The following is a 23,246-nucleotide window of genomic DNA, read 5'->3' as shown; positions in this document are numbered from 1 at the left end:
TATAAACAAAGAGAAACCTGCGTCAGTGTTTTACAGCTACTTGATTAACTCCCATAAATCAAAACTAAATGGTCCTTTTACCTATCTTTTAACAGGCTGAGACAGGACAGTTTTACTGCTGCCCATTATTTTTTTAGTGCATCAAACACCATTTATTGTGACAGAGCTGTGCACCTCTAAAGCAATAAAGCGATTTGTCAGTGGTACCACATCAAGCTATCCTCCCAAACAAAACAAATGAAGAAAACAATACCTAGCCTGTGCAGAAGTAGGACAATGTAGTTTAAATTCACTTTCGGACCACAAGATAGGGCTTACTTTTCTTTCTGATTTGCCCCTCTTTTCCCCCCTTATAATTCAAAGTATTCCAAAGGAGGTAACAAAATTCTCTTAATACCTTTGCCTTCCCTTTCCTGCACTTTAGTCAAACTTTTTAGCACTTCAAAACATCCTACTCCTTTTGGGGCTGGTATTTGCTCATATATCCTATGCCACCAATAAACCCTCATATAAAACTGGTTTTCCTCAAAGCAAATCTCTTTCATCTGGCTTTCTGACCTGAAATACCTTCCCAGAATGTACTTGAAAAGGCACTACACATTTTCTCCCGAAAATCATCTTTTCTATTGAAAAGCACCAGGAGCAGTGGTGATTAGATAGAAGACTTGTGAATATCAAGTATAACATTTACTTTTTGTTCATGGTATGACCTAGTAAATAGGCAGTTGCAATATGGGAACTATTTTAAGGTATTTCAGCACCATTATTCTGAAGTATCTTGCAAAGAATGCAAATTGACTTGCCTTGAAGGTGTTTGAAGGTGTTTTATCACATGTTAAAAGCATACATGGGAACAACTAATATCGGCATACACCGCAGTGAACTCATGTCTTTTTTTACTTGTGGGATAAGATATCCTACCAGTGTCTCACAATTACCCCTCCACACACACCTCAAAAAAAAACCCAAAAAAACCCAAACCAACACCAAAAAACCCGCCAAAACCCCCAATAAATTAAGCTTTAAATGTCTTATAAACATCATTTTCATGTAGCTAACACATGGAAACCCTGTCCTAATGAGGGCTATATTACCCTACAGTTGTGCAAATCCTTTCTGCTTACCATACGCAATTAGAAAGTCATTTTAAAATACATTCATTTCTGTGGCATGCATTTGGTACTCTTTCGCATGCCCTAACACTAACTAAGCTTCTGGCACTACCAGAATAGACAAGAAATAAATACACTTGAGAGCATGCTGAAGGTTGAAACAGAGTACAAGCATTGCTTCCATTTATTTGCTGCTGCAAAAGGCGAGCTCCACTGTGATAAACCTTACTCTCTTGGCAACTAGTTGATAAATACAAAGTACTCCAGGAAGTCATTTCTTTCTCCTTGGCTCACTTCGAGCAAAGCTGAAGGGGAAGAAGAAAAGTTGCTATTATTGCAAGCAGAGAGCAGCACAGGGAGAAGGAAGAAAGCCAAATTTTGCACTGGCGACTGGCCTCTCTACCCAGAGCAGTCACCAAGAGAGAAGCCAGATATCTCACCCCTGACAAACACATGATGGATATCTTCGCCTCAATAGTGCATCCTGCAGTTTATAAGCACGTTGCAGCAGGGAAGTCCCTTGCTGCGTGCAAGCAGAGCCCTCCAGGGACCTCTGATGGAGCAAATTCCCCATCAACCTGCATCACCTCCATCACCTGCAAGTCCACTGGGGCAGCAGGTGCACACACCCAAATACACACGCTCGCACGTGTGGACCGCGCCAACTGCAGATGAGGAACATCTCTGATTTATGTGATCCAGAAGTCTGTTGACTGGTTACCCAAAACAGAGATCTTGCGAGTTCAGACAAGGACATTTTGGACTTGCACAAGCTGTTGTATTTTCCATCCTTATAAGAAGACGTTCTGTTTCTGCAGCCCATAGATCTTTCTGAATATGGTGACAGTTTCAATAAGGGGTTTCAAAATGTTGTTATAGGATTGTTCTAGGGTGCCCGGAATCGTACCCAGGAACCAAACCAAATGCTTTTCTCCAGCACTTGTGCAAAACAAGCTGTTGACAGAATTTCTGGTGACCTTTAAAAAGTTTCACATTCGTAAATTCTAACCCAGTCTCCAAAAAAAGCCTTAGGGCTAGCGTTGTTAGGAAAAGACAAAAAATGGAAAAAAAAATCTTTAGAGCAACGCAGCTTGCTGAAAAGGAAGAACTACTGGGATTTGTCAGTGGCAGCAGCATGTGCCATGGATGCAACTGGTGCAACGTAGCAAGAAACCTCATCACAGTGCCATCTGCTTAATTCGCTCTGCACTACCAGGCTGCAAACTGGGCGCAGCGCGGACTCTGCAGTCGAGGCAGCTGACGATGCTGGATGCAGCACAGCAGTCACGGGCGAGCACGGGACACCCCGCACCCAGCGGTGTAAACGCAAGCACCCACGTGAACAGGGGTGCCACAGGAGCACCCTGTCCCGTCAGCAGGCTGTGGGTGCTGTCTTCTCAGGGCAGGGATAGCGAAAGTGCACCTTCACCCACGGCCAGGGCTGGCTGGCTCTCCGGAGCAGCTGCAGAGAGAATCAGCCCCTTGGCTCCCTGTGCAACTTCTGTAAAAGGTGCTGCTGGCACCCGCCTGCTCACCCCGGCCGGGGGAAAGGGACTGTGTCACCCTGTTCCCCAGCAGGGTCAGATCTGTCCACACTTGCATGGGCCTTGTATTCTTGGCTCCTCCTACAGAATTCACAGCTGACACTAGTTATTTCTAGGAGTTCTTTCCCTTCAAAAGGAAAAAGCAAGGGTGGGGGAAGAAGATGGTTGCAATTATTTAAATAAATAGCATGTAAGCAATCGGTCTTATTAAAGAAACAGAAATAATAGGCTCAGCCTTTTCACATTTTTTGTGCTTATACAGATTATGACAAGCCCAGTTTTGCACAAAACCTTATGAATGCACTTTTTGCTTCTACATGATGGTGCATATAGCTATTTTTCTTTCTTTTTTTTTTTTTTTTCTATTTTGGGCCTCATATTCCATAAACACAGTACATAGAAAAGGCAAAAATTATCATAAAAAGTAGGATTTGTCCTCACTGACTTTGTTTACTGACTTAAAAAGCTAAAATCCCTTCTATTCTGTTGATATCCTTGTAGTTCACTGACTTGATTTACTCCTGGCTCTTCAACTCAGTTTATTCTAGCTCTGATTCACAATTACTATATTACTAACCCTGCCGAAAAATAAATTTTCAGCTTCCCCAATCATCTTTATTTTCATGGAAGAAAACTGATAGAGGAGTGCTTCACTCAAACCACACAGGATCAACACAAAGACAGCCAGAAAAAGGCAGTTCTGGGGGAATGACTGGACACTGGTCTGTGAAGAACATCGTGTGTTCCCCTGCACCAACATCTGAACAGTCACTGGCAATACGCCTGGATATTTTGGATGTTGCATGTCTGTCAAATAAATCAAACATCCAGATGTAGAATCTGGCAATGATGACATTCTACTGGTGACTTTCAACCCGTAGGCTAGTGAGTAGAACACAGAGAAGCATAAATACTGTAGGTTTTAATCAGATACATTATTTCAGGCAGCTATTTATAGGAAAATTTATGTGGGTTGGTTTGTTGGCTTTTTTGTTCTGTTCGTCAAACCGGTATTTAAAAAACTTGCATTTTTTAAAGGGAAGGTTCTAAGAGGAGACTTCTCCCCCAAATCACAGAGAATAAGCATCAAAAAATCAGTCTTCAAAACTTTGCCTCCACAGAATGACGAGGAGGAAATGTTTTAAAGATGTGTATGAATGAAAATAATGAAATCTAAACTATTATTTCTGAAATGAAAGGAATGCAGCATCCTACAGGGTAAACGTATTGTAAAATTAAGAGACACAGTTAGCTCGTGCAGCTTACCAAAGGCAAATTTGCTGGGTGCATCCTTGTGTTTCACTTAATGATTTCTTTGGCCCAAAGCTGAGAATTCTGCAACCACAACTGCAGAAGGCTCCATCAGACTTGCCAGGCCTCACAGATGCAGCATGGTGCACCCAGCACACCCACAACTGCTCTGCACTTATCACAGCATGTCTGCTGCCTGCCAAGCTGGTGGCACTCTGGGTACGTCACTGGCACACGGATTCCTTTAGCACATGCTCTGCCAGGTCTGGAGGAACTTCTATAATTCATTGGTAATGCATTAAGTAATGTTAAGGGGGGTTGACTTTTATAGCAAGAGAAACTAAAAAAAAAGATACCGAAAAATTTACTATATTGCAGATTTTTTCTGAGTCCCTGAGTGTTTCAGAAAGCTGAAGGTCTTGCCAGCCAGCCTGTGCTGAGTTGTCTGATACCCACGTCATCTCCTAATAGACACTGATCTAATTTCCATTGCTCTCTAAAGCAATCAGTGCTGTCACCGACAAGTTATTTGCCCTGTCACTCTGGAAGGACAGCAGTGGCGTCCACCACTCACAGCAGAGCGCTTGGATAAAGATAAGTATGTTGTTTAATGCAGCTAATCCATAGGCAGCACAGAGGATTGCCGCACTGGAGACCCATTATCTGAAATCCCATTTACCAGCACCCCTCCGACAGCGCTGTGCGCAGAGACACCCTGTTTGCCTAGCACGAGACTGCCGGAGGAAGGGAAGCAAGGGGCCTGTATGCCCCATGTTCACCAAACCTAGCTCTCAAAGCACTACGACTACCTGCCAAGTCACCTAAAACAGTGGCCACAGACCAAATGGTGACAACTCAGTCCTACAGTTTGCAATGATATTGTTATGTTTATAACACAAAATTTTCTGCCTTGATCCTCTGAGCTGTGGACCATGGGGTGTGTGCATTAGCCATGACAACAGAAAGTGATGTTTTGAAGCATGAGGTGACTATCCTAATGATGCACAAGGAAAGGTTAACTCTCATAACGTAATATAACCTCACCTTTTTAACCTAATACAAGATACAGTTGTGTTCTTCCATTTAAAATAATTTATCACCATATGGGTGCTCATCTTCTCCTTCCATTCATTGTAGGGGTCAAAGCTCTGAGAACAAGGCGACGTTCATGCTATCCACCAGAAACCTGCTTTTCAACAAAAATATTTGCTTAAGAAAGACTTTATTTATTGTCAGAATATTCAGCATGCACTGGAGTTAATAAATATGCACAAATAAGGACGAGATAGAAATCAAAAATCTAATCTGCTCTCTGAATTCTCTGGGTGACCTGTCTTTGAGGAGAATTTAGCCTTGACTTTTACTAAGTACAGCATCTAAGTATAGTTTTTTCTGTGTGTGTGTGTGTGTGTGTGTGTGAGTCCAGAGTAATTCTTATGCCATAAAAGCCTTATGTAGGAGGCTCGGTATTTGAAAACCATCTTAGTGATCTCCTTTTAGTCTTTATAGAAACATATTAAGTATTTTGAAGACTGCTTTCCCACCTTCATATACTTTTTCCACTATGATCTCAGTAGTCTTGAGACTTTCAAAGCTGAGCAGGCTTAGAAACTTTAAATAGCAATATATTCTACATACTTTCCATCTCCCACATCTTACAGTATAACCATAAAGTGTTAAGTGAAGCCTCCGATAATTTCAGATTTGAATGAGTTTTCATGTGAGTGAATCATAAAACATACAAGCAGCACTTTCCTTAAAGAGAAGGGAAGGGATTCTTTGCCAGAGAGAGCTACCCAAATGATTTCCTTCATTATGGTTTTTCAAGTCCATGTGCTTCTTTTTAAGTAAAGGAAGACTAGGCAATTACTATAATCAGCAACACATTCCAGCTATTCTAGTCTAAAAGACTACATCAAATAACTTGACAGGGAAAAAAAAAAAAAAGACAGATTTCATTTTAAGATTAAAAAATAAGATACTTTTCAAGCAAGCAAACAAAAAAAGATAGCAGCAATTTACTTCCCATATTTAAAATGCTTTTTGTTTCTTCCCCCGTTAATGAATATGATAAACAACCTTCTGGAGGCTTAAAACTAAACCATATTTCTTTACAAAAAACAGTTGTTGCACACTTTATTTTATATAGCGCTACTTTTTTTTTTAAATGTCCATTGAAGCTGGTTTGGTAGAACGTAGGGTTTAGCGCTCAGGTCACGTGGCTGTATACAAAGTTCCCGAGGTTCCTGTTCTCATACGTGTGTGTGTCATTGGGACAGTCACTGACAATGGAACAGATGGACCAGCCCCGTGTCCCAGAGTTTCTTAGAGATATTAACCGCTTCAGGTTCTTTGGTATGCATAAAAGAAAAGGAAGTTTATTTTGGAGGTAAACTCAGATCCCCATGTGCCTTTATTTTATTATCTGTTCTCCAAAGGTGCAGCTTGTATTTGTTAAGTTTTGTGCTGTAAATCTGAAAGCAAACCTGCACATGAAATGCACGAATTTTCTCACTTCCGTTTTCTCCGTATGCGTTCAAATCTGTATGCTTGAAAAGCTTTTAAAAGCCACAGTTATTAAGGGAATAATTTTGTTAAGATAGATTTAGAAATAAGGAAATACATTTAAAAAAAACGCATTAAAATGAAAGGCTTTGTAAGTGACACACGCCTATTTCTGATTTATGAAGCATTCAGGCTTGGGAAATGATTTGAATGTAAGAGCAGGAAGACAGCTGGTGTACGCATACCAGAACATACAACTGCTGCCTGAATGAAATTACAATAATGTTTATTGATAAAGACCAGGACAATGCTAGGACAGACAGTTTTAGAGCTAAACCCTGCAAAACTTGTTCTGACAGCGAGCTGCCCCCGCAGCCCGGGCCCCGCTCCCATTCTATTCCAGCGAGTTTTCTCCCTAGCCTACTGTAAACAGGAAATCAGAGTGGACAAGCCAGGAAAGAAATGCGAAATACCCCATGAAACGTGCTGTGTAATGAGTTGACAGGACGTGCATGAGCGGAGGGCTTACTTAACAGAAGCTGAGTCATGTTTTCACAAACCAACGTCTGGTTTATTCCCCGCCTTCCCCACCCCCCCCTTTCTTTTTATTTTATTTATTTATTATTATTTCTGAGTCATCTCAATCAACCCTGACACATCCCTCCATGGCCTGGCTGATGGGGATCAGCTGTATGGAGCAATTGTCTTGGTAGCACACAAGGCTGAATGTCTCGTGACTTCTCAGGAGCACCAGCAGGACAGGAGGCACAGACCAAAAACACCCAAAAAAAACTTCACAGTGTCATTTTCGCTAAGCAGAAGCTCCTCTTTAGTAGGCTGTAATTTTTTATTTTTTAATTTCTTTTAAAGAAAAGGCAGCAGGACAAAGTAACCGCAATCACAACGGGGCACTGCGCTCTCCCTGCTGTCATCAAACCCACGTCAAGCGCCAGGCAATGGACTCAGCCCACCCTCCAAGCCTGCAAAGATCAACCATGGGCTCATCCTTAACGTTGCAGGTGGGGATCAAGAGACACATCAGAAACTCATTCCACTGCCTTAAAGAGAAATCAGAAATATTTAGTTGCTGTAACTATTTCCTCTCATCCACGCAAACATCTCAGTGCTCCGTCAGGCTGCTGGTGGAAGGGGGGCAGCACGGGCTGCAGGCTGGACTCTGCTGCTTAAACACACACAACAGAAGTAACAACTTCACGGCTGGAAGGCAGGGCATTTTTTTGTTTGTTTTGGATGTAATGATGACGAGATCATCTCATAATGATATGATACACCATATAATACCCATACTTTACAAAAAAGAAAAATTAAACAATGAATGAAAACAACAACAAAACCAAAAAAAGAACGCCAAAAACCAACCCCCCAAAACACCCAAACCTGAAAAGCAAAATATAAAAGTTTTAATTTTAATTGCTATGTTGTTAGCAGAGCACAGGAGACCATTCCAAGTTCTGCGTTTTGGTTTCAATCATATCTGAGCATTAAAGACCTCATGCCTCGTTAGGTGATAACAGGAGAATCTCCAATGAAATAAAGATAAGTCAATGTCTACTACATTGTTGAGGAAGGTTTGAAAACACAGCCAGAGTTCACTCTGGCATCAAAAACCTGACATTCACAATGCTAGACACGTGCATACGTATCACCTGCAAATGTACTTCTTTTAAGAAAAAACTTTTCTCATTATTCCTTTTTAATGGCGGAGGCTGGCAATACTGACTATTTTGTGTCACACACAAGAACCATGAAGTGCTAACAAAAGAAAAGTGTGAATTTCCACACAAGTAGCAATGAGATTGTGTTGCCTAGGAGAAATATTTAGCAACAGCTAGGTAGAAGGACTGAAAGGTGGAGAAGGCAACAAGGAAATAAAAGCAGTTGAACCAGTCTTATCTTATTTTCTTAGATTACACTTTGTCACCTTTTGCTGCTAACTTCATTGCCCAATAAAATACAAAAGGAATTATATTCCTCACCATTGCTGAATGTCTCAGAAGGCAGTAGCAAATGGTAAATTTATTTTTTTTCCCCTTTCTCTGGCCTATGGCTGGCTAAGGCCAGTTTCCATTTCCACTGCCTTTAAAGCTGGCCCTGCGTAAGAGAGGCCCGTAAAATAGCAGCGGTGCTTTGCCCTGGGAAGCGATGCACTTTGCAGCTTCATCTGGAGCCCTGAGCAATACCAAATGAGCTTTAATTAGCACACAAAATTCTGTCCATCTTCATTACGAATTGGCTTGATGGGTCACCAGCATCCTTCAATCAGACAATTTACAAACACCCTGGGGACAATGCCACTGTGGCTGCCCACAGCTGGGTCCACCTGCGAGATATCCCTTTCAGGTGAGGCCTAAGTTATTCCTGGGAGAAGTCTTCCTACGGATGAAAAGTTCAACTTTCAGCAAGATTTCTGCCCCATCTAGCACTCCTACCACTCATTACCCAGCAGTCTGCAGCAATTTCACCTTTCCTTCAAATGCTGCTCAGACCCTCAGGTTGCACCACTGCGTGGTGAAAGCCACCATGGCTCATTGGTGTTTTCTCCATCCCCCACCTGTTCATTTTTAAGGTTATCTTAGTTTTGTAGGCAGCAGACACTTTGTTTTCAAGGTCAGGGTTGCTTCTAAAACCTCTCTTAGGTAAGGAATACATTTTCTTCTCAACCCCTAGTTGCAAGATTGGGTCTGACCCTCCCACCTGTTAAAGGAGGCTTTGATGAAGAAAGGTGGGAAGGAGACTAAAGGGACAAAGAGGACCAACAGGCTGCATCAGGCAAGTCTTCATCTCTGTGATGGTGGAGGCAGCTGTGGAGCTAACGCTTGTATTTGCATCAAGAGATTAACACACAACCACTGAACAAAGAAAGGTGTGGGGCAAACGAGAGGATTAATTTATTTGGGATCCACTGCAATGGTAAGGGAAGGAGAGATGAGGAGTTTGGGGAGCTCAGTGAAGAACACTGAAGGCAAGAAGATCAGGAGGCAGAAGGAAGGACCCAGTGGGACAGGGACAGAAAGGAAGTCTCAGATTTTTCCTCCCCCTTCCTAAGTATTACCTTGCAAGCAGACACTCCACTTTCAGTTTTCATGTCACCTCTATTCATGAAAAAATCTCATGAAGATACTGAGTAATTACAGGGCAGAATAAAATCTCAGCCAAGGCATGAGGGTTTGCCCCTACCTCTTAAACTGGCAATTTAGATGAACACGTCATTAGCACTCAGTGAATTAGTCAGTACCATTCTCAGGATTACAAATTATACTATTAATTAACCCGATACACAAACAAGGATGTAAAGTAACCACAAGCCTGTTCACTTCTGTCCCACTTAGCAAATGGCAAAAATTCAGTCATTGAAGAAAGCGGCAGAAACAATACAGGGAAAGTGAAGGAGAAAGTTTTCTTTAACTTGGAAAAAAAAAAAAGTAACAGTTATCTGCAGCTCATTAGTGTGTAAAAATCTTCAGACAGCAGGTTTACCCAAACATCATAACTCTTTTCTCTCCCCACCCTGCAGTACTGGGACTATCCATTTGCCCCAAGTAGTACCAGCAGGATTAGTTAGAAATTCTATAGGATACAATACCCCATGTTTAAAAAAATCAGGGTGTACAATCCACAAACATGAATTAGAGGGGCTCAGGAAAAAGTAATTAAAAAAAAAAAGGTATTCATTTTATGTTTAAAAATAGCCACTCAATGGCTAACAAACAGCTCTTTTGAGAGAAAATTGCCCCACAACAGAAAAGCATGTCAAAAAGTGTGGTATGTAAAATCTACACACTAATGGCAGGTCATCATTGCATGGACTCACATGTGCTGAGGAGTGTACTGTAGTTAGTTCCCAGAGATGCAGAGCCGGTGAGGAAGGTTTAGAGGGCCTTAAAAACCAATAATAATATGCATTATACATCCCCCAAAGACATATATGAAGAGAACTGGAGAAATCCTAAAATAAGCCAGGAAGACTGATTTTTATTATTTACTGATCTATAAGCTATAGTTAATGAAAAAGATGAAAGTGTTCTTTATTAGATCTTAGCTAGCACATTCTTATGTAGGAAAACCCAACAACAAGCAGTACTCCAAATCCCCAACCATCAACTCTCCTGGCTGAGCAATTATTCCAAAATTAGCATGAAATACTTTGTAATTCATTATCTCTTGCTTTTATTAATATCCCCAGCCCCTCACAGCGTTAAGAAATGTACAAAACATGAACGAGGGGAACTGCCCGAAATTAAAAAACTTCCAAAACCTTTCAGAAAAACTTTCAAATATCCTACGTCTTGGATAAGGTATTAAGAGAGGGGTACAGCTCTGTCTTGAACAGTATATCTGGTTTGGATACAGCAAGTAAAGACATGGAGGAAAAGCTCCACAAAAATTCCCTTATCACCTCTGGGTTAGGCTCACGTGTACACCTATCCTTCCCCAGAAAACATGCTGTTGATTTTAGGGATTTATATGCACATCTGTGAATCTCAAGAGGTCAGTTCATTTCAGTTAAAATAAACTTTATCGTGAATCAGTGACTGCCTTTCTGTAGTAGCCGACGCAAGTGGCAAAACATGCCAGTTCTACCTGCAGCCCTACTATCGCAGTTTGAGGGCGTGACATACCTTAGAAAGTCTTATAAAGAGGGAATATCGACCAGGATATAAGGATTGCACTAAAAATAGCCACACCTTTCAACAACAAGCAGTCTTTTCCACCCTTGGCATCTGCTGTGATTCAGTTGTTACTCAGAAGGGAGAGAGCATCCAATGGATGAATCATCAGGCTACATCCTGCAGCAATTCTGTTTTCCCTAGTGGTCTTCCACAGAAGAAATGACGAGTCCCAACTTCTGCAAGTTGGAGGGATCCAGCTGGGAGACACACTGCCAGAAGCAAATGAGGAAACGAATGAAAAGGACAGGGCCATGCATGACACCATTTACATTCCCCAGCCTTGACTACATATGCCTTCATGCAATGTACTTGATTAGTCACACTGCAGTCAATTAGGTTATTCATGTAGCTAAAGTAACTTTTGTTTAAACCTTTAGAAAACAGAATGCTTGGTAAAGGGCTTCCTTTGGAAACAGAGGTGTGGATTAGCTAAATGAGTTACTCACACAGGAGATTCTGTTATCTCTCGCTGTGCAGGTCACTTTTCACTAGCAATGCACAGCCTGAAAACGTAGCTGAATGCATCCACATGAAATAGAAAAATACCACAACTTCAGTCAACTCATAATCATTTCAAGCATGCTGTTGGTCTAAGCACCGCATTTTACAAGAAATGTCTTGAATGGATCCTTTCATCTGGGTAACGGAAAATTATTCCTAAAAGCCAGGCGAGAACAGCATGAGTCTGAGTCTGTCTGATTGCAGGACATCTGCTGACAGTCTGAGGTGTGCAGGGATGCCTTATTTTTTTGTTTGAGATTTATGACTGGAAGTCATGCAAAAGAGGTCAGTTTTCCTGATTTTGCTTTCTTCATCCCAAATAAAACTTCTATTGGCAAAGAAAAAAAAAAAAAAAAGGAAGGGGGGAACCCCACAGGAAAGGCTGCATGTGTGCATAAGAGGCCAGTAGGTGCTCGAGTCAGTCACATTAGTATTCTATTAATTTTTTTCCCCTTGAATTCTTGCTGCAGATAGAATTAAACAATGTTTTTGCAGCATGTAACCCGTTAGGCAGCCTCTTCAAAACATATCACAGCCCCATGAGAGGAAGATCTGCCAGTTCCTGGATTCAGTCAGGTCTGCTGTGCAGCTAATTCACAAGCTGGGTTAATTTTCTGAAGGCAAAAAAGACAAAATATTGGCAAAAAGATGCCACCCCCCTGCCAAACATCACACCAACTAAGGTAAGCAATCTTCACATTAACAGTACTGGTGATCCAGAAGTATACATTTCATGGCCAAATTAAGTGTTATTGTCTGTTTTTATATGTTGTCAGCATTAGCAGATCATTTTCTGAGTGTCTAGACTTTGTAATAGAGTTATTGCAGCTCTTTCCTTCAAACAGCGGCACAATATAAAACCGTTAGTCAAGAAAATTCAGATACTTCTCTTTAACATAGGTATACTTGCACACACACATATACACACACCTGCATACATATACATATATGCACACATACATACCTACACGTAGTATATACATACAAATGCAAATACATACTACATGTACAAATATATACACATACCTCTATAAAGAAAAGTTAGAAGAGTGTTCTATGTAAGCAGTTTTACATTAGAAACGTTGGAAAATGGGATTTATGCATAAGGAATAAAGTAATTTTTCACTATAGTTATTAGCAAGATCTCTGTTGTTCAACACATAAGCAATTTAGATAAAAGAATCCATAGTGGTATGACAGCAATCTCTGAACAATACAAAACTACTTGGGAGAGTCAGAATGAAGCCAGTTATAAAGTTCTACAGGGGGATCTCTTGGTATTGCACCACTGAACAGATGAAATTCAGTGTGATAAATGCACCTTTGGTACTAAGGAAGAAAATTATCCTAATTTCACACACTGAGTCATCGATGTCTTCCCTCTTCTGCTTGCGGGTAGCCCTCCAAGGACACCAGGTAAGAGCCCAGTCAGCACAAGCTCCTGAAGTCCTGAAATGTAGGAGCAAATAGGGGTTGCCCCACATAAGGGATCATATGGGGAGCATATAGGGGTTGTCTTTTTACAGGACATAACAACACATATTTCAGCTTGTGCATGGTTGTTACTTCCTTAGGCAGACTGTGATCACTGGTGCAATTCCTTCACATCTTTGACATTTAATGGTTAATAATTTTTCCGATTCCTAGACTCTTTCTTAAATGTCAACTTTCTCACACTCATGATGATGTCTTCAGATGTTATGAAACCTCCTGAGGCTGAGAGGAAAGCCAATGATGCAACCTCCCTCTGCCAAACAAAATTTCACAATTTGTTCTTCAGTGTTTGCTTTGACTTCAAAAAACATATACTATGTATTTCTACATCCATCTTACATGGAACTTAACATTACTGAGAACCAAGTTACAAAGCCTAAGAAAATATTCTCTGAAGGGATAGGGTGGAGGAGTCTGCTGGGTCTCTGCCAGCTGCTCTCCATTTTCTTTCATCCTGTTTATCCTTGGTAGAGATATTCACTCCAACTTCCAAACGACCAGTACCATAATTGCCAACCAACAGAAGAGTCCACTGAGTCCGAACTCATTCCTCCCTTTCTTAATGAGGATCAAAACCCAAACAAGCACTGGGGCAAGAGTGGAAAAAGGGGCATTTACAGCCCGGGAAGCAGCTACCATCTTTCTCCAACTCTCAGTCTATGTACATTCACAAAGAAAGACTGATGGGATGTTAACCATCTAACAGCTTGGCATTAAACACCACGTCATACCACTTTAATCATACTTTCATTCTGTTTTCTCAGTAGGTTTCTCCTCTTTGTCATTCTTCTGTAACTCATTTGGAAGCCAAAATAGCTGGGGAGTGCATTGGAGCTATGACAGAGTAGGGAACAATTATACAGCACTCGCAGGAGGAGGGAAGTTCCCTTCTTGGCCCCAAAACTGGAGAGACAATGGCTGTGTTTGGAGGACATGACATACATTACAGTTACAGCACCTACCCGTGCACAGACAAACACCCACAGCTCAATCAGTGGCCCCTTGTCAATAGTTATGAACACCAAAACAAGAAACTTTGAGCTCCTACAAAGTAAAAATGAGCTACACTCCTTAGCCAAACTTTTGTACTGATGTCATAAGGTTGTGATGTGAAGCATCACAACTGCTCTGCCATCCAGGACAGGGCGATTCTGCAAGGATGAAACAGGTATGGATATTTCTGGTAGTTAATGAATACTTGCACAGTCATTGGATGTTCTGTTTTACAGATGTCCTTCCCAAAAGTCAGGTGGTTTTGCCAGCTATTTCCTCAAAAGTTCTGCTGTCTTTATTGGTCTCTACAGAAGGATCATACTCTCAAAAAACATTATTTTTTTTGTGAAGTGGTATGAAAATAGGCAATTTTTGAGCCTAAGATAACTGAAGTATCTATGTAATTACCAGTTTAACCAAGGAACCAAAGAGAAATGTGTTGTGCAGGTATTTTTCCCACTGCTCATGTCATTCATTACTCCCTGGTCCTAAAACTATGATCTTTTCAGAAAGTTAAAGAGATACCAAGGCTAAAATATAAATTGGATTTACTCAGTTTAGAGGGGATCACTAATACAACAGGTACTTCAGAGCAGAAGCTCTCTGATAATGAACTGTAAAACTGTCATTGAAACATTGAATAATATAGATTGGAAGGGACCTCTGGAGGTCCCAAGTCAAATCCCATTCTCCCTTAGTCAATATCACAGAGCTACACATTTGAGAACTGCTCCTTTAGTTTATAACAGATCTTTAGTATTGCGAGTAGCAAAAGGCCCATTAACTTCTCCAAAAGCAGGATATCTTTTTTTTATTATTATTTTTAATACAGAAATTAGAACTTTCAATGATAAACAAGTGTACAAAAAAAAAAAAAAAAGAACTTCCACATATCACTGCACACACTAGGTATCTGTTTTGTTAGGCAGTCTGATTATTGAATTTGGTCCTCTTACATCTGGCTTCCCCAGAGTGAAAAGGTTAACATCTGTTCCAACTCTTTTATTTGTTTAGTGATTTCTTGCTTATAAATGTAGAATTGTTAGGGTCGAAGTAGGTTTTGCACCAGATACCGAACAAAAATAATAGATTACAGATTTTGCAAAGTACAAGACTTGTGGACATGTGGGTTCTTAGTCAAATTTTCTGTGAAATAACAAAATATCATCTTATAAAAGGTCCTGTACCTTAACCTACCTTTCTCCAGACTGAAACTGATTTTTTTCCTTACTTCCAGTAAAATTTCGTTCTTTAATTTCAAACTCTGTACCAAACAGAGATCTAGCTTCTCCCTTCAGCTCCCACAAGCCACCAGAGGACTCTGAATAATATTTAATTCATACTAAGAGCTACTTATTTCATGATAACTCATTCCATGTAGCCCACCCAAAACCCATATAGTAATAGCTTTCTATTACTGTTGACATAAATGTATATGAAACAGATGTGGAAAGCCTAAGGTGAATGCGCATACCGGGTTGCCTGAAACAGAGTTCAATATTTACTCTAAGAGGTCTCCTTTAGCAGCAAAGTTTTCCTGTTACACTCCCAACACTATTACGAATTCCTGCTCAAAGAACGTATAGGGGTCATCTATACATATAACTTTAGTATAAGCTAGAATATGCCACTCATTTCTGCCTGATTCTGGTAAGTTAAATCAGTACTTCACAATGATATTTAAGTTTTTCCTTCAGGTCTGATCAGGGTTTCTTTTGTTGTTTCTGAGATTTATTTGCCACTAACTCATCAGCAACAGTTTTGAAAGTTTCTCCCTCCCATTGCCCCAGTTATCACTCCAGTCCTTGCACTTACTACCTGATGCCAAAAAAAATCTCTTGGGCTGCAAGATTCAACATTTATCCCACTGTGTGTCTGTTTTCAGCAGTGGCACACACTGGTTTAGCTCTCTGCTTCCACAGGGGAGACCAAATGTTCCTCAGATTTATCCCAGATGACAACATGGGGTTACACATACAAGGTGCCATAAGGTATTATCTACAACTTCAGCATAACTGCATGTCAAAAAGAATATTAATTTTATTGTGTTTCCATTCCAAGTCCCTCTGCCAAGCATATTTCCAAAATAATTGCAGCCATTGTTTTTTCTAGCTGAAATAATTGCACTATGGCAAAGCACTGTAGGAATATTCGTAGCAGATTGCCAGCCAATCCATTTTTCTTTGCTAATTTTCACTTCCGCAATTCGCATTCACTAAGACACCTGCATGACTAAAAAACGAAACAACTGGTCAGAAGTCACCTGGTTGCCAGTATCTTAGTGACTGAGCATTCTGTGATTTGTGGGGTTTTGCTTGCTCAAAGCTTTGTGTCTGTAGATTGCCTGTCCTCTCTGTCCTGTTCCCCTCAGCCCTTGCACCCCAAGGATGAAGATGCTGCCAAGTCTTCAGGATCTACCTCCAGCTGACAAAATTATCTTATCCAGGTCAACTTCTTGGTATTGTTGACTGAGCTTGCAGGGTCTTGTTCTCAGCTTGAAGATATTGCTCCATTCGGATGTTACACAACGGCTTACAAACGTCAGACGCACTCAGTTCTGAAGTTTCAGGGAAAATAAAAGGGCAAAACTCTACTGCTGTCATTTGGGAAAGCAGAAACACAGCAGGGTGGAGACACAAGTCTGCTGGAATGTGATCATCAGAACTTCAAACTCTAGCAATCTTTGACTTTTTTCCAAGGAAGTCATTCCACTTCAGCTTGATCAACTTTCTAATACCCTTCTGAACACAATCATGTCCCGAAAGAGGGGGAGAAGGGAAGTTAAGGAGAGAGTGAGAATGGTAAAGGGCATAGGGGCACTGGTACAAGGCAGCAGGAAAAAAGATGCAGGCGAGCAGAGAAATGCACAGAAATTCCAGAGTGGTGGAGAGGAAGAGCCTTGCCAATGAACAAGTAAGGAATGTGGATTAAAGAAATATGAGGTTTCTCCCTGGAATTCAGGGCAAGTGACAAGTGGCGCACCGGGAAGGCTGGGAGGGGGAAAAATGGAGCTCTTGCTATATGGATGGGGATTGCTAATGGAGGGGAAACAAGAAGCTCTTCTATACACGATGGGCTGATCCCATAGAATTAATAACCTGTGGTCCTCCAGTTTATATAAGTTTGACTTTATCTTGCAGGATTCTGGTGAAATGGTACAAAAAGCTAACTAGTTTCCATTTGTTACACGTCTTGGTAAGCTGTAATACAAATCTAGTAGAAGAAATCTTTCCACTCCCCACTGACAATGCTGGAGACTGCTGGTGTCTAATTAGGGTGAACAAATTAATGTCAACCAAGCGCCCTGGTTTCCAAAGGCTAGTGAGTGCTCCAGACCCTGGAGTGCACACTGCCTGGGTAGTGGAACCACAGAGCAGTGCGAGAGGCATTTGTCACGGGTGACGGACAGATGTTACTGCCCTGTGATGAGTCAAGACCTGCTCTGTCGGGCTTTGCCACCAGCTGGCTGGAGGGGAGGAGGAGGAAGCCCACCATCACCCTGCTCCAGCAGCGGGGGGGCAAGGAAGCAACATCAAGGCACGGTCTCACCACTGCTGCCTCTCCCCTTTGCTTGAGAAAGCAGAGCGGTGGCAAGGATGGCTGACAGCACATCACGGACAAAGGGGAATGCCAGGCTGAAGCTGTCATAAAAATCAAAGCACCTGCGTGGGGTCCTGGTCCTCCAGCAGGACTCAATCTCTTTGAGGAACAAGAGGAAGGTAAAGGTTAGGGAGATGAGGACACCAACACATCTCCCTTCTTTTTTATGGTTTATTTACCAACCCCTTAGGATTAATGGTACCTTGCGATATTTCAATACCTTTTCAGTGTCAAGACCATGAAAGATTTCAGGTGGGATCTGTCGACAAAGTACAGGGATGCTCTCTAGGCTGCAGAACAATGGACGAACTTCTTTGCCGACCCTGCCCCAGCCTGGGATCCTGAGGAGGGTGTGTTTGATCTACACCAGTCATCCACAACAGGCAACTGCAGACCAGACTTTGGGCCTCAGCATGTTATTTGCATTCCCTGACCCACACCCAAGCCTCTTAACATGACTGCAGGCATGAAACATCCATGGAAGCGTATTCACAGCGTACAGTTGGTCTGCAGCTGCAGGGAGGACAAAGGGCAGAATGTTTATCAGCAGAAGTAAAGAGACTGACAGCCTTTTGTGCACTAAAATATTTCAAAAGATACCCTTCAGGGGAAAGCTGTAACTGAATACAGAATATATATTCTATTTCATTAGGTGAAACAACATTTCTAAAAGGCTGGTAAAAAAATCTTCAAAGAAAGAGCAAAACAGTGTTCTGAGTTTAAAATGCGAAGTACTTGCATCAGTGAGGTCTTAAGCCACTTGCAAACCTGATCTACCTGAATTTCCACTGGAGTAAAGAGAATTTGAAGGACCTTGCTGCCTCTCCGCAAAGACAGAGAGCTTTATGAGGCTGGGGTCTTAATTAGATTGGTCTTGCCCACTGACTTTTTTTTTAAACACAGATTAATCCCATAGATAGGTTAAGAAAGACATAAAGGCAGCACTATGTAACACATGTAGAGGAAACATGAAAGGCAACACACTAGTTGAACGCTGAGCAGGTCAGGAACAGGGCAGTATTATCAAGTTATACAAGTGCTGCTAAAAGGGCTCCCCTGTTACCTGAAGTCGAACCTACACCGTGTTTTCTGAAAGAGCCTCTTTTCTGACAGTCTTTCCAAAAGAGCTGCTGGAAACAGCTACCTTCCCCCACCCCCCGTCTCTGCGCGACACAAACTGGCGAGCACAGTTCACAGTCGGTTTACAGAGCGCAGAGCGATTGCTGTGTTTATGAAATCCTATTCCTGTTAGTCAAGGAAATGAGTTTGACTCACCGGCTTGTTTATGAGTTTTGCTTTATGCAAGCTACTGCCGACCTCAAACTGCTGACCCGCCAATATGCTCAAAACTTCTGCTCAGAGGGGGTTTCACAAGGTACGTTTCCGTTGCTGCAGAGCATTGCCATTTCTTCAGAGGAAGTATTTTTTACAGTCTTAAAGCACTACAGTGAAAGCTGGTGATGGGTCTCATATGGCACAGATGTGTAACCACAGCAATGCAGCGCAGCACCTCTGTAATATTCTTAGTTCCTTTACCCTGTGAGAGGATGATTTACTCTCTCTGAGCACCTCCTTCCCATGCCATGCCAGCCCTTGCCAGCAGACATGCAATAGCAGAACTGCTGCCTTAAAATGCAAGAATGACTCTACAGACTTCAAATTTAATCAGTGCCATAAAATAAATAAATAAATAAATCAGCCTTTCATATGCAGGTCTGAAGAGCTAGGAGGTGAACCCTCAAGGAGTATGAAGCAATTGTGATTGTCAGTTTGAAAGAGCCGAGGTCTCAGGATTGGAACAATAATAAAGTTAGCTTAGTGGAGAAAAGAGAAAAAAAAAGGAAGTTGAATCAGTTGCAGAAATCCTGGTTTGAAGGTTTATTTTCTGGGCTCTGCTTTCCATTTGATATGCACTGGAAGACTTTAATAAGGCTTATACCCCTCTGCTTTCCAGGGGTACACAACACATGATGGAAAGTTCAGGCTGTTGTTCTGCTCCCTTTGTTTGAGTCTAGCTGAGCTTGGAAACTGAGGCTGGAAGTTAAAACCTTTGCAACCCATGCAAAAAACAATTCAGCATGAGTCAGAGTTTTTTGGGTGGTTGGTTTTTTTTTTTTTTTTCCAGCTAACCAAAGGGAAGTCAGAGAGGAGGAGAAACCACCCTCTCTCTTCTGTACATACAGCTCACTGATGAAGATATGATAAGAAAATTGCACATATGAACATACAGCTATATAGCTTGTGTGCACATGCAAGCCTACACACCATTTGAATTCGAGCCCATTTTCAAATGCTTACTTCTGGGGATTTTAGCTTCTTAGGTAAGCATAATGTTACCACAGACTACTGGGTAGCATAAAAAGAAGGGAACAGAAAAAACCCCAAATCAGCAATTGTCAGCTTTTTTTTGCTGTTCAGAGATCTGAAATCTTAGCTTTCCTTTTTAAAGAATAAAACCACTCAACCTAATTATATCCTTTCTTTCTTCATAAAAGGGATGTTCTATGGGTGCTGCCCATAAATTAAATAAATCTTCCTCTCACCCTCCATAGACCAGGTTTCTCTTGTCAGCACTGTTCCTGCTCCTCATTGTTTCTGTGGGGACAGTAAGGCAGCAATGAGTCTCGTACTCTTTTGCACTAAAGCATCTGACTTGCTGTTTTCCCTCATGCTGGCATTGTTGCTCAACTGGCACTGCAGTAAGGCAGCTCAGGGAATTAAACTGGGGGTGGGGGGGGGGTGGGAGGGAGATAGGAAGGAAAGAAAAAAAAAGGAAAAAGGCACCAAAAAATAGTTTTCTGCCAGCATAGCTCACCCATCGGCAGGTGAGGCGAGAACCACACCACCACCGTTAGATACCCAGCAGGTCAGCTGGAGGGGCATTGCCTGGTGGTACCCTAAGCCCAGCTCTGTCAGACCCTATTGGTTGTGTAACATCCATTTTATGGGCATTACGAGCTTTGAGCATGCTAGAAAGGCTTCAAACACAGCCCCGTTCCCGGCGGCTGCCAGCGGCAGTAAATATAGAACAAATCCAGCCCGCTCACGGTTCATATTGAGGTACTGTGTCAACAGCCTGTGATCTGAGGAACGCTTTTTGGACCGCTGTCAAGTTCCTGAAGGACAGTGCAAAAACCAGGTCACAGTGTGCTGGGCTCTCCCATTTCCAGCTGCTGAATCAAAGGGGAAGAAAGAGAGCAGGAATTCAGACTATCTGCTGCTCCGAACTAACTGCACCCACTGACGTTCGTGCTGCACGGACATTCTGCAGCTGCAGAAGAGAGGTCATGAGGTCTGCACAGTTCCAACTTGAGATGACATTTTTTCAATGTCTCCCCTATTCTGAGCTTGGACAGGCTTTTAACATGGCAAGAAACCCACAGGATAAAAAGAAACAACCTAAGAGCTCCCTCACACTGCTCGTTTTCTCATTCCTGCCCAAGTTTATGGTGACTTAATGCCACTCAGGCCATAAAACCTTTTTTTAGAGTCATAGAATCATTGACGTTGGAAAAGACCTTTAAGACCATCGAATCCAACCGCTGAGCCAGCACCGCCAAGCCCACCACTAGCCATGTCCCTGAGCACCGTGTCTACACATCTTTTGAAGACCTTCAGGTACATTGATGCCACCACTTCCCTGGACAGCCTGTTCCAACATTTCACCACCCTTTCAGTGGAGATATTTTTCCTAATAACCACTTGATGGAGCATCTCGAGGCTGTTTCCTCATGTCCTATGGCTTGTTGCATGGGAGAAGAGGCCAGCCCCCCCTGCCTACACCCTCCTCTCAGGCAGTTGTAGAGAGCAATAAGGTTCCCCCCTAAGCCCCCTCCTCTCCAGGCTGAACCCCACCTAGTTCCCTCAGCTGCTCCCCACAGGACTGTTGATCCAGAACCTTCCCAGCTCCATCACCCTACTCTGGACACAGTCCAGTGTTTTGCCCTTGTTTAGGCCTGTATAGCTCTCTGCTGTCACTACTTCCATCTGCTGCCTGCAGTCTTCTTTTCCTCAGCCACCATCAAGATGCTTTGATCAGCCTCCTTGCTGGCCTTTCAAATGCTCTTTGTTTTGCTCCTTCCCCTCCCCTTGAAACCATCCTTGTCTTAAGCCTCTGTAGCAAGCTAATTGGCAGTTCTGCTGAGATCCCTCCTCCTCTCTCAGGTGTTCCGATCTGAAGTGGTACCCGCCATATCTGGAACACCACCAACAGATGCAGTTGGGTGGTGAGGTCCACAGGGAGTGATTACAGCTGGAAAGACAAAGGAAAGACTATCTTGACCTAAGGAGGTTATCAGACCCTAAAGGGAGGTTACATTCCTGGCTGGATGTAAGGGAGAACACTCACCGAAAAAATCAGTTTTATTGAAACACATCCAGAATGTTTTTTGAAAATGCAGTTTTTAAGACAAAAAATTAAGCTGTCAAATGGCCATTTCCAACCCACTTTTTGAAATTTTAAAACAGGCCCAATTTTTAAAAAGTTTTCAAGAAATTGAATTACCCTGACTTTAATTTTTTTTTTTCCAATGGCAGTCTAAAATTATTTTTCCACTCAAAAAAGTCATACAATGTGATTCACTGTGAAGCATCCCTTGTCACTGCCTTAGCACCCCCTCAAAAAAAGAAAAAAAACCAACCTAGTTTGTATTTACTTAGTTTAAAGAGTTTAAAGGAACCTCATTTCAGGTATGGATACCTGCTTTCTGGAAATCAGTTGCTCTGGGCAACCTAAAGTCAAGAAGTTTAAAGCTGCTTGTTCTTTTTAGAAACCTTTTTCCTTTAAAAAAAAAAAAAAAAAAAAATCCCAAAATAAACCACCCCAGAGGGTTTAGATAAAAATGACAATGTAGGCCTGTGCCAGACTCACTTTGCCTGTATCTTTTCATGCATCCTGCAGTACCGATTCACAACAGGCATACCTGACACAGCCCAAACCCCGCACGCGGAAGGCAGTCGCACTGGAATACATCCCCCTCGGTGATGCCAGCTACTGAGAGAATGACAGAGATGGTGAAAAGCGCAGCCGAGGTCTGGCCTTACCCAGGGAAGGCTGGAAGCACATCCCTTAACCAGCTTTTCCCTCGGATTTTCTGCACTGCGTGGAACTGAAGTTCACCCAGCATCTCCCAGTGGAGCAGCTGCGCTCTGTGAGTTTGCACAAACGTTTTCACCTCCTGGCACACAGGCGCATTCCCCCTAAATACCACCACGCGAGTCCCAGGCTCCCATAGCGCTGATTCAGCCGGCGGTGACAAACTGCAGCTAGCTTCACAGTGAGAATTGTGAGATGCAACACCACCATCGCATGCACAGCCGGGAGCGTCCCCAAATGAAGCCAAAGGGGTTGGGGTTAATTAGGTAATATTGCAAACGAGTGTATTTTAACCGTCAGGGAATGCTTCGGCCGTAATCAGCAATCCTGCGCGTGGTTTGGAGCCTCGTGCGAAGGTGGGGGCACAGTGGGGCGACGGTTCCTGCAGCCCAGCCCAGCCCAGCGAGAAGGGGGGACTCCAGCAGGTCTCTGGTCCACGTCCTTCCCCGCTGACACCGCG

At 42.4% G+C, this 23,246-nt stretch overlaps 1 long non-coding RNA gene across 1 annotated transcript; it reads right to left on the bottom strand.

Annotated features, from left to right (window-relative positions):
* Window positions 1-7,787: 7,787 nt before the first annotated feature.
* Window positions 7,788-19,339, bottom strand: LOC119141924. Its single transcript, XR_005102087.1, has 4 exons — window positions 18,967-19,339; window positions 11,119-11,312; window positions 10,245-10,311; window positions 7,788-9,838 (listed from the first exon to the last, which is right to left on the bottom strand). It is a non-coding gene; the product is annotated as an uncharacterized LOC119141924 (long non-coding RNA).
* Between the last annotated feature and the right edge of the window lie 3,907 nt (window positions 19,340-23,246).

Source organism: Falco rusticolus, chromosome Z, assembly GCF_015220075.1.
Source record: "Falco rusticolus isolate bFalRus1 chromosome Z, bFalRus1.pri, whole genome shotgun sequence".
Classification (NCBI taxonomy): Eukaryota; Metazoa; Chordata; class Aves; order Falconiformes; family Falconidae; genus Falco; species Falco rusticolus.
Note: the sequence above shows the minus strand (reverse complement) of the source record. Positions and strands in the feature narration are given on the sequence as shown.